Source organism: Mesocricetus auratus, unplaced genomic scaffold, assembly GCF_017639785.1.
Source record: "Mesocricetus auratus isolate SY011 unplaced genomic scaffold, BCM_Maur_2.0 Super-Scaffold_100019, whole genome shotgun sequence".
Lineage (NCBI taxonomy): Eukaryota > Metazoa > Chordata > Mammalia > Rodentia > Cricetidae > Mesocricetus > Mesocricetus auratus.
The window spans coordinates 18,774,672-18,786,427 of record NW_024429200.1 but is presented as its reverse complement, the minus strand read 5'-3'; positions in this window follow the sequence as shown (position 1 = coordinate 18,786,427).

The window sequence follows — 11,756 nt, the reverse complement described above, 5'->3', positions numbered from 1 at the left end:
CCAGGAAGGAAGGAAGCTGTGGCATCACAAGTTTACAGCTACGATCAGAAGTCGAATGCTCAGCACATTATCAGACCCAGGGCAACAGAGTCTTAGCTACAAGGTTTCGAAGAGCCACAGACGTTGAGGTGAAGCACAGTTCCTGAAAATTTATTTAAATATGGGACTAAATACAAAAAGATGGACTGAAAACTCAAGAAGCAGTTAGATCCTAAATTGCTTTCCCCCATACAGAGGGCTTAGTGAGTGTCCTCCTAGGTTCTAGCAGATGACAGCATGTCTACTCTTTGAATATGCTCAGATAAGAGTGTAAGCATCTGAGTTGGAATACAGATACTATACGTAATTTATTAAAGGCATCAAGTGCTAAGAGCTCTCCAGCACTCTGCCCCAAAAGACTGATGGATGTTAGCCATCAAAACAGGAGACTGCAATATTCTATTTTGGGGAAACTAACTAGCCTAAGGGACAAAGCAAAAACACACTGACACTGGAGAATTGCCACAACAAATGACTCATCATCGAGGTCATGGTAAAATGCAAACCGAGTCAATGCATGCCCCACCCACATGGTCAGAGCTGCTGATTGTCTAAGCACACCCTCATAATTATGATCAACCAGCAAGGATTACCGGACATCTGAGGCAACTTCTGAAACAATACAAACAAAATGAGCAGCGAAAAAGGAAACGTGGAAGAAGCAGAGGGAAGGAAATTTCAAAAAATATTCATATAATGAAGCTGGATAGATGATTGGGTGTTTAAATGTACTTGCTGCTCTTCCAGAGGACCTGCATTCCATTTCCAGCACCCATGTCAAACTGTCCACAACCACCCGTAACTCCTACTCTAGGGGATCAGATGCCCCCTTCTGTTTTCTGTGGGCACCTATACCCATGTGCATACACACAAATGTGCATACATAAAAATAAGAAAAAACTTAAAGGGTTTTTTCTTTGTATGTTCTTTTTGCTAGCATAACACCCTCCTGTCCCCAGGTATTGCTTTTCTCTGTTGGTTTTTCTAGGGCTGGCACATCCAAACGCCAGCAGGACTGTGTTCCCTCCAGAAACTCTAGGGAAGAAATGTCTTCACCCTATCTAATTTCCCATGGTTCCAGAGGTTCCTCCTGACATCAGTGCAGACTCTGTACTAATGTCTTCCCAAGAATTTCTCCTCCTGCTCCATGCCTATATCTTTTCTTCTACCCCTGATAAAACAGCTTGCATTGAATTGAGGACCTTCACAGGCAATCCAGGATGTCCTCATTTCAATATACTTAACTTAATGTTATCTGTTAAACTCATTATCTATAGGCACTGGGTACTCAAATGTTCATATATCTTTGAGTAATCTACCAGTACATCCCCTACAATATCCCAATTTGGGAACCCATGGCAGTTACTTTACTTGGCACAGGGGAATTTACAATTGTGGTTAAGGATCTTGAAGTGGGAAGAATTTAATGGATTGTCATGCACTTCCAGTATTCGTGGGATGTGACAAAGCTATTTCACACAGGAACTCACAGTTGTGACTGCATGCACACAATCAGGACAAGATGAGGCCAGCCAAAATCTCAGCAAGATTGGGGGAGGGCCTTATAAAAAATCTCACCTCTAGCTGAGGAAACATTGGAAAGTGATGGCTGCCTAGGGAGGGAGAATCAGTTTTCTGCAGAGATGAAGCCTCTGAGAGACTATGCATGCACCAGCAGATGGCCTTATACCCATGTTATACATACAGGCAACATTATGGACTCAAGAGGCTTAAAAAGAAAAGGAAAAAGAGCACAAGAAGTTGGGAGGGAAAAGTGGTGGTGGACATAGAGGAGATACTAGAGCAGAGAGAATAGAAGAATGGATTTGATCAAAACATTAGATAGGTTATGAAATTTTCAAACAGTAAAAACTAAGCACACTTACATTTTTAAAGTTGTCAGCACTTCCGATTCATTAAGGGAATGTGGTGGTTTGAAGGAAAATGCTCCCCCAATGGGAGTGGCACTATTGGAGGTGTGGCCTTGTTGGAGGAAGCAGTCTCTGTGGAGGCGGGCTTTGGGGGCTCATATACATGCAGGACACACCTGGTGCTTCAGTTCATTTCCTGTTGCCTGCTAATCAAGATTTTCAGCATCATGCCTGCCTGCACCCCACCCCACCCCCCGTTATGATGACAATGGACTAAACTCCTGAAAGTATAAGCAGAAGCCTCAATTAAAGTTTTCCCTATAAGAGTTGCCTTGGGCGTGTTGTCTCTTCACAGTACTAGAAACCCTAAGACAAGCAGATTGACAAAACTGGTGCAGCTTGAGTGTGAATTTGGATAAACACATAGAAAGCTAAAAAGAAACATAGGAACTCGCAGAGAATGAGCAGTGGAAAGGAGAGCCTGGAATAGGGAAATCTGAAGACAGTGAAGAACTACCAAGTTTCAGTTAAGAGGAAAAAGATTCCTGAGATACACTGCACAGCACATTGGCTGTAATTCACAACAGTGTGTTGTACATTTCAAAATGGTTGAGAGTAAATGTCACCTGCTTTTTGTTTGTTTCTTGCAAATAATTATTTTCATACAATGTATTTTTATTACAATTTTCCCTCTCCCTATTCCTCCCAGTTCCTCCCCCACCTTCCCTCCCGTCCAGACCAGTACCCTTTCTGTATATTAGAAAACAAACAGAGACATGGTAGGGCATGCCTTTACTCCCAGTACACAGATGGCAGAGGCAGGGGGATCTTTGTGAGTTCAGGGCCAGCCTGGTTTACAGAGTGAGTTCCAGGACAGCCAGAGCTACACAGAGAAACACTGTAACACTGTCTTTAAAAAAAAGGAGAAGGAGGAAGAGGAAAGGAAGAAAAAGAGAATGGGGGAAGGAAAGAAGGGAGAGAGGGAGGAAGGGAGGGAGGGAGGGAGGGACGGAGGGAGGGAGAGAGAGAGAGAGAGAGAGAGAGAGAGAGAGAGAGAGAGAGGAAACATGCATCTAAGGAATGATATTAAAGTAAAATAAAAGAAAAACAAACAAATCGTAATAGCTAAAAGCAGTCAAACAAGCAAAAGAGCCAAAAACAAAGAACAAGAAACACATATGTACTCACAGACACACAGGTTGGTATACAAGAATCCCATAAAAACACAAAACTGGAACAGATACCCAAGCATATACATAACATATCTCCAAAGGACCTACAAGGTTAAAAAAGAAAATGCCTGACTTGAGACAAAGAACCTACAGTGGTGCCATTAAGTTTGTGTTGTATTGACCAACTACTGCTGGGCATGGGCCTACCCTTAATAATGGTCTTTTTCCTCAGTCATCATTTGCAGATGACTATCAACCTGGATTAAGGAGGGGGTGTTTGTCAATTTCCCCTCCCAACTCTAGAACCCCATCTGGTACAGACCTGTGCTTGTGCTACAGTCTCTGTGAGTTCATATGTGTGCCAGTCCTGGTGTGTCTAAAAGGCCTTGATTCCTTGATATCCTCTCATCCCTCTGACTTTCACATTCTTCCTGCCTTTCTTCCATAGGATTCCCTGACTTGAGGGAAGGGGTTTAATGGAGACATACATTTGGGGGCTGAGCTTTCCGAGGTCTGCCACTCCCTGCCATCGTCTGGCTGTGAGTCTCTGTATTTGTTCCCATCTTCTACAAGAGGAAGCTTCTCTGATGATGGCTGAACAGGGCACTGATCTATGAATGTATCAGAAAGTCATTAGGAGTCATTTATAGCTATGTTCCTTTTTTTTAATTTTATTTTCCAGTTTAAATTTAGATAAGAATCAAGGTTGCTTCACAAGTCAGTTCCAGGTCCCTCTCCCATTCCCTCCCTTCCTCCTGTACCCTCCCCTCCCCCCCCCCCCGTTATCCTCTCATTTCTCCAGGGAGGGTGAGGCCCTCCATGGGGGTGTCCATAGTGTGTCATTTCATATAGGGCAGGGCCTAGACCCTTTCCCAAGAGTTCTGGGTGAGAGTGCACCTCACATTGTTCTATTGGAGTCGAAAGTCCGTGTGTATACTTGGGATGGGTACTGAGGATGACACTAGAAGAAACCATCCTGAGTGAGGTAACCCAGTCACAAAAAGAGAAACATGGCATGTACTCTCTCATATATGGATTTTAGACATAGATCTGGGGAGTGCCAGCCTACAATCCTATGGCCAGAGAGTCTGGGAAACAGAAACTTTATTTAGTGGCTGATCGAAGAAGAGGCAGACTCCCTTGGTTAAGTACTGAGCTGAACTCAAGAAAGCCAGTAACAGAGAGGGAGGACTGATGATCAAAGGAATTAAGACTGGGCTGGTTTAACCCCCAGAAACAGCTGACCAGACAAAGGTTAACTCTTGAATCCCAGGCATTAGCCTGGGAAGCCAGCATGGGACTGATCAAGACCCCCTGTATCTGGGTGTCAGTGAAGAGGCCTAGGGAATCTATTGAGCCTTGGGCAGCAGATCAGTACCCATCCCAAGCTATGTTCCTTTTGCAGAGCAATATTTGGTTTTCTTCCGGGTCCTTGACATATCTAGTCTCATGTTCTTGACCATCAGAGTAGTGTTGAGTATGGGTCTCATCACATGCAGTGGACCTTAAGTTAAATAGGGTATTGGTTGGTGACTCCCACAAGCTTTGTGCCACCATCCAACCAGACTTGCAGGCAGACCACCACTGTAGGTCGAAATGTTTATAACTGGGTTGGTGTACCCTTCCTCCTTTGCATGCAGAGTATCTTCCAGTACCATCAACTCTGGTCTGTAGGGGTGAAGACTCTGTAGAAGCACCAGCTCTATTTCTTCATGTTCAGTGCATTGTATGAGTGTTTTCTTCATCAATGGGGCCTTAACATTAGTTTATGGAGAGCCATCAATAGCCTTGGCAATAGTCTGTGTTGTTTCTAGGTTCCTATAGGAACCTTTTAGCCAAAAACTCAATTAAATGTAACCCAATCCCAGCACTGGATGCTTCATTATGTGACAAGAGATGTCCAGTTGGGGCTCTGTCCCCCCTGTTATCTGATAACTTTATTTATTTATTTTAGGAAGCTTTTATTTTATGAGGTTTCCTTATTACCCTTCAAGATGTCCCTCACCCTTCTCTTTCTTTCTCCTTCCATTGCAGTATCCCTTCCTTGTCTATCCATAAGAATCTATTCTATTTCCCCTTCCTAAGGGAACTGATACCTCCCCACTAGTCCCTTACTCTCTACCTAACTAACCTCTGTGGGTAAATGGATTGTGGCTTGCTTATCAATGACATAACAGCTAACTTCTGTATATAAGCGATGTACCATATTTGTCTTTCTGCGTCTGAGTTATCTGACTCAGGACGATTTTTTTCTAGTTCCATCCATCCACCAGTGAATTTCATGACTTGATTTTTAAATGGCTCAGTAAGATTTCATTGTGTAAATGTGCTTACATTTTCTCTATCAATTCAGATGTTGAGAGACATCTAGTTTGTTTCCAATTTCTGGACATTACAAATAGAGCAGCAATGAACATGGCTGAGCAAGTGTCTCTGCAGTAAGATAAAGTATTCTTTGGGTATATGTCCGAAAGTGGCATAGCTGTATCATGAAGTAGACTGACTCCCATCTTTCTGAATAATTGCCACACTGATTTCCACAGTGACTGTATATATTTGCACCCCCACCAGCAATGTATGGGTGTTCTCCTTACTCCACATCTTCACCAGCATGAGATGTTATTTGTTTTATTGCTCTTGGCCATTCTGTTAGCCGTAAGATGAAATGTCAAAGCAATTTTTATTTTTATTTCCCTGATAGACAGGGATATTGAACATTTCTTCTTAGCCATTTTGAGTTTCCTCTTTTGAGAATTCTCTACTTAAATCTGTACCCCGTTTTTAAATTGAGATAAGTGTTTTCTTGATGTTCAGGGTTTTTTTTAGTTCTTTATGTATTTCAGATATTAGCTCTGTAGGATGTATAGTTGGAAAAAAACCTTTTCCCTTTCTGTAGACTGCTGCTTTGTTTAAATGACGGTGTCCTTTGTGCCACAGAAGCTTCTCAATTTCATAAGGTCTCATTTATTAATTGTTGTTCTTAGTGCCTGTGATATCAGTGTTCAGGTCAGAAAGCCTTTTCCTATGCCAGTGAGTTGCAAGGATAGTCCCCACTTGCTGTTCTATAAAAAATCGGTATTTCTGACATTTTGTTGAGTCTTTGATCCATTTGGAGTTGAGTTTTGTGCAGAGCAGTAACACAAAAAGACATGTTAATCAACTGAAGACCCAGAAATAAGTCCACACACCTATGGGCACCTGATACAGGAACCAGAAGTGCACACTGGAAAAAAAGTATCTTCAACAAGTATCAACTGCTGTTACCACAAAAAAAAGCAAATATGTGTGTTTGAGGTGATGCCATGTTGGTAAGCACCGTTTGTCCTTCACTCTGAGGCTGATGATAGCCACACATTGTATCTGAAAACATATAATTAAAAATGCTCGATTTGTAATACAATCTGAAAGGAAAGTGAGGTAAATGGAAATTACAAGGTATGAAAAAAGCTGATTATAACACATGGCTTAATGTGAATAATTCTAAAGATAGCAATATAAAGGCTCAGCCAGGTGGGGTGGTGCAAGCCTTTGGTCTTAGCATGTGGATGGGTGGATACTGTGAGTTCTAGGCCAACTTGATCTGTATGTCAAGATCCAGGCTAGTCAAAGCTATACCGTGAGACACTGTCTCAATAATGACAATACAAAGGCTCCTTGTTAATCTTCTGAGCATACTCTTCAAATAGCCATACTAATGATACAAAAGACGTTTTAAAGTGCTTATGTGTTCGACAATTGGGGTGAAAGTTGTAGAGAATGTCTAATATTTTTACAACTTCCGAAGTAGTATGTAGGGCCAAGTGATATGACTCAGTGGATAAAAAAAAAAGCACTTGCTACACAAGTGTGACAACTGGATTTCAGACCTCCAACACCCATGTCAATCCTGGGCTGGTGCAATGGCCTGCCTGCAGTCCCAGGCAAGGAAGATACCAGATCCCTAGAGCAAAGTGACTAAGTAGACTAGTTGAATCAGAGACTTCTGGGTTCAAGTGAGACGTCCCACTTCAATGTACAAGGTCAAAAATGATCAAGGAAGACATCTGACATGAGTATCTGACTACACACACACACACACACACACACACACCAATAAATGTTATATATAACAAGCTAAAGAAAAATACTAAAAGAATCAATTGAAGGAACAGAAGTTGCAGCTTCTGGGAAAAGGCAATTGGTAAGTGAGAAAGTGAGACATTTTACTTTTTATTACTGAGTCATCAGACCATTTGCATCATGGATGACTCCTTTGTAAACCCTAGTATTATCAGAATTGTTACAAGAAGATCACTGCATTCAAGTTGTTTTGACATGTGCTACCGAGTGTTTATTACATGGCTTTGGTCAAATATCATTTAAACATGGAGGAGAGTAGCCCCAGAAAGACTCATCGGCTTGCTGAAGTTTCTACACACAGCTAAGCCTGAAGTATAAACAGCCCTGGATGAATCTGACCTTCCTACATTCTTCTTATGTTTTCTCCAGCTGTGAATGCATTTATGACTCAAAGCACTTTTATTTGCTCGTTTTTTAATTCCAAGGAGGACACACCTTAAAGAAAGCAATTGCCAAAAATAAACTCCCATCGTAGTGTTACCAGCTGCCTTAAAACCCCCTGAAAACGGTCAGATTTCTTTATGCGTAGCAGTCACACACCGGCAGTATGTGCTTTGGAGCCTGCAATCAATCAATCAATCAAGTAACTGCAAATATTAAATAAATCAAAATATCTCTTTAGTATTTTGATGCTCTTCTACATATGTCAATGATATTTCTCAAATGCAACATGTGTATTACAAGACACATTTTTTTAAAAAATCAACCTATTATGGTAAGTGAGTCATCATGGGTGCACACATATGTGTGCGTGCCAGGTTATATGTATAGGGGCCTGTGGGCAACTTTGTGAAGTTGGTCATTTTTTGGAGTCAGTTTTCTCCTTCCACCTTTCTGTGGGTCCCAGGGATTGAACTCAGGTCCCTGGGCTTGCACAGCACACACTGTTGCCTACTAAACCCTCTCACTGACCCCAGTTACTTATTTTTGAATCTCATCCAGCTTCCTAGCCTCCTATTAAGTTGCTAATCTATATGTTTCCAGGCCACTTGCCTGAGGTGACGGGGTATGAGGAATGATGAGTCAGTTGTAATGCTAGCAAGGAAAACTGAAAACGAGAGAGAGAGAGACAGAGAGACAGAGAAAGAAAGGAGGAAAGAAAGAAAGAAAGAAGGAAAGAAAGACGGAAAGAAAGAAAGATAATGAGTTCTACAGTTAAAATCACAAAAGCACACAATGTGTTTGGTGAGATCTGCCTCTGGGTTAATTTGATCATTTGAGATGTCTGATGATAGCATAGTGCTTCGAGGTGATTGATGGGATCTCTGCTAACCAGCGCCACACAGCAGCTGATTGCCATCATGTAACTTGTCTATCGCGGAACACAGTTCAGAGCATGCGCACCGTGGACACATTACCTTCAGCTTCTGTGAGTGCCTGCCTGTGTGTTTTGAGGGCTCCCGATACTGCATTTCTATAGCACCTGGCAGAACTAATTAGCTTCTCTCTGCCTCGTTGAAATGTCAGTGCTCTCCTTTCTTCCTTCTAGGGGAAAAAAATCTGACCTTATTTCTCACCTCCTAGTGTAGGAAGAAACGTGGTGGGTGAATTCGATCTCAGTACTAGTGGGAGTCTCCTTCCTTCTCCCCAGTCCTCTGTATCTTCAAAGAGAGCAAGCTCTCGCTTCCTGATGCCTCTTTGCAGTATCAGGTTCTGAATTAGTGTTTAACTGTAAGAGATGGTGTTTGGTCAGAAGTTGTTATGGCTGTCCTTTGGCCTGAGGCTGGGCGCGAACACTGGCTCAGCTTTCTTTTATTGGCCATTTGATCTGCAGCGCCAGGGAATGAATTTTGCATAGTCTAACTCCAGTAAGAAGCTTTTTTTCCCCTCCATAACACTCATATTTACTCAAACCAGCTCAGATCCCTGCATGCACGCTTTCTTCCTCAGAACCCCTAGGGACAGCGGGTGGAGCATGACAAGTTAGATTCCAGCATTGAAACCCCACCCTGTGCTGCCAACAATTACTGTAAGATTAAGATACGCGGAGGGCCAAATCAGTTCCTGAAAGGGAATCCTTCCAGTGAAGCCTGCCCTAACTCAGTTAACCTGTAAGGCGAGGGAAGATCGATTCACTCCCCACAACAGCATTAAGAAGTGAATCCACCCCGTTGGCCTGCTGCTGGTTTCTTTCACCCTGGGGATTTCGGACAATGCGCCGGTGCTGAAGTAGCAACTGAAATCTCTCAGTCAGTCGGCAGGACTCCGGTTCTGTTCTGGCATCTGGCCCAGTGTATCAAAATTGTGGTTTTGCAGCCTGTTTTGGAAGCTGCTCCACTAAGCCATGTGACAACCCCAAAAGTTGGTCTGGCACCAGAAAGACTTCATCAGATTGCGAACTTGAGAGGCCTCAAGCTGCCTGTTTTTGTATTGATGCCTCCCTTCCCGTAATCATTAACAGAAGGTGAGAGGCTGCAGTTGGAACATACCTCACACCTACTGCGCACTTGTGTTTCTGTCTCGGCGCCCTCATAAATCCCCTGGCTCTGTGTGTTTGCCCACTCGAATAAAAGCGTTCTCCAGGGGAAAGTGCAGTGAGAGCTCGAGCTGTCAGCATAGCTCAAGAAACTTACTTGACAGGGCGCATGACAGGACTCCAGATCTACCTGAAGAATCTCAGTTTAGCTGCTGATTTTAACAGTAGGAGAAACAAAGGATGTGATGGCTCTAGCCACAGCCAGGCAGAGGTCCCCTTGGAACTTAGGTAGGTCCTAAGTCACATGCAAACAGGAGGGGTTACGTTCAAGACATAGCTGACCTCCTGTTGAAAAGCGGAGGACTGAATACATTGTGTCAATGCTGATAACTCTCTGTTTCATGCTTCTTGAGTCCGCCATTCTTATGAAGGTTTCCTTGTCTGTTAAAACCATACCCACCACTGAATGCCCACTGTGTGCTTGACCCTGTGGTAGACAATGGACGATACAAACATTTACTCATAGTCCTTGATTTAAAGACACAGAACTGGTGACTGATAACGGGGCACACTGGATCACTGTAAAAGAAAAGCAAGTCTAGAGAAACGTGTTGCGTTGCGGATCTGGAATAATGTGAGCATTGGGCAGGAAGGGGCATAAATATGGCTCTCTCCTAAAGTGCTGTGACCTAGAAACCAAGTGAGGGGAAATTCCTCTCCTTGTGGTGGTGTTTCTCAAGGAATTGGTATAAACGAGGAAGCCCTGTTTATAAAAACTCAGGAGACCTGAAGAGAATGAGTATCAAGAAGGGCATGGCCTTAATCAGAAATGAGGGCTACAGAGAATAACCTGATTGAATGATGCTGGAAGCCAGAGCAGAGGGTTTCAAACTGACAAGGGGAAAGATTAAAAACAAGAAAGATTTCAGTCAAGAAGACGAAAACACCAGGAGCAGGTTTCTAAGTGATTCTCCTCATGTCAAGACTGAGGCCTGAGTAAACATCAAATGACATTAGTTTCCTGGACAGACTCAACCAGCTCCGTATTTCCTTGCTCCTCAGCACCACATCGGGTCAGTACTGTATGGGGGTGTGAAACAATACGACAGGCAGTCTTGCACAAGAGTGTGGCATACCTCATTCCAGCTATCTGTGTGAGCATCCCAGCTATCTGTGTGAGCTGCTTCTTGACTGGTGTTTGTTGGATACATGTGACAGGCATCACAATATTAAGTGTGATCCACACAGACCCCCAGTTTGACTAAGACAAGCATTGTCAAGATTAAATGAACTCTCTCTAACAAATTTGATTCTCCTACTTCAATAAAAACCCTCCAGGGAAAGAAGTTTGTCTGTGTTTTCCACTGCAAGTACCCCATGCCCCGTGATCCCTCCACAAATACTCTAACTTTTAAAAAGTGTGAATGCCAGATTTCTAAACGAATTTTTGATAACTTATAGAACCAGTGATGATGAATTCATTGGTAAAATTGCTTTATTTTGGAAAATTTAAAGGAATACTTACTGAATACAGTCTCTGTATTTCAGTTGTATATGTCCTCCTCACCTGTAACTTCCTCCATTCTAAAATGGTTGCAGACTGCCTACAAATGCTTCAAGAAAGGAGCCGCATTTGGGGCAGATTTCAAGATGTCCTTTATAAAATTTTAATTCGAAGGCTGGAGAGATGGCTCCCTGGGTAAGAGTGCTTGCTGCTCACAAGCCATGAGGAACTGAGTTCAGGTTCTAGTAGCAAGGTCAAAGCCAGGCACTGTTGCATGGGCTTGTAATCCTTGCACTGTGGGAGCTAGGGGCAGGATGATCCAGGGAGTGCTGCCAGCCCAGCTCCAAGTGGTGTTGTCCTCTGGCTTCCTCCCTCATATGCATAGGTACATGTGCCTATCCACACATGCGCATACCATTTGCCACATTTAAATACATACATTCACACCTACACATACACAAAAAAATGTAGTATTGTCAATCAAGAGATGAGCCACTTTCCATTAACAGCACGTAAACCTTCTTTCACCTTGAACTACAAGACCGGTGAATAAACAGCTAACTTTTGTAGTTGTGGAGACTTAAAGAGAAAGATCCCATCCTTTTCTGGACCCTGCTGTTTCTCCCAAGGTGACC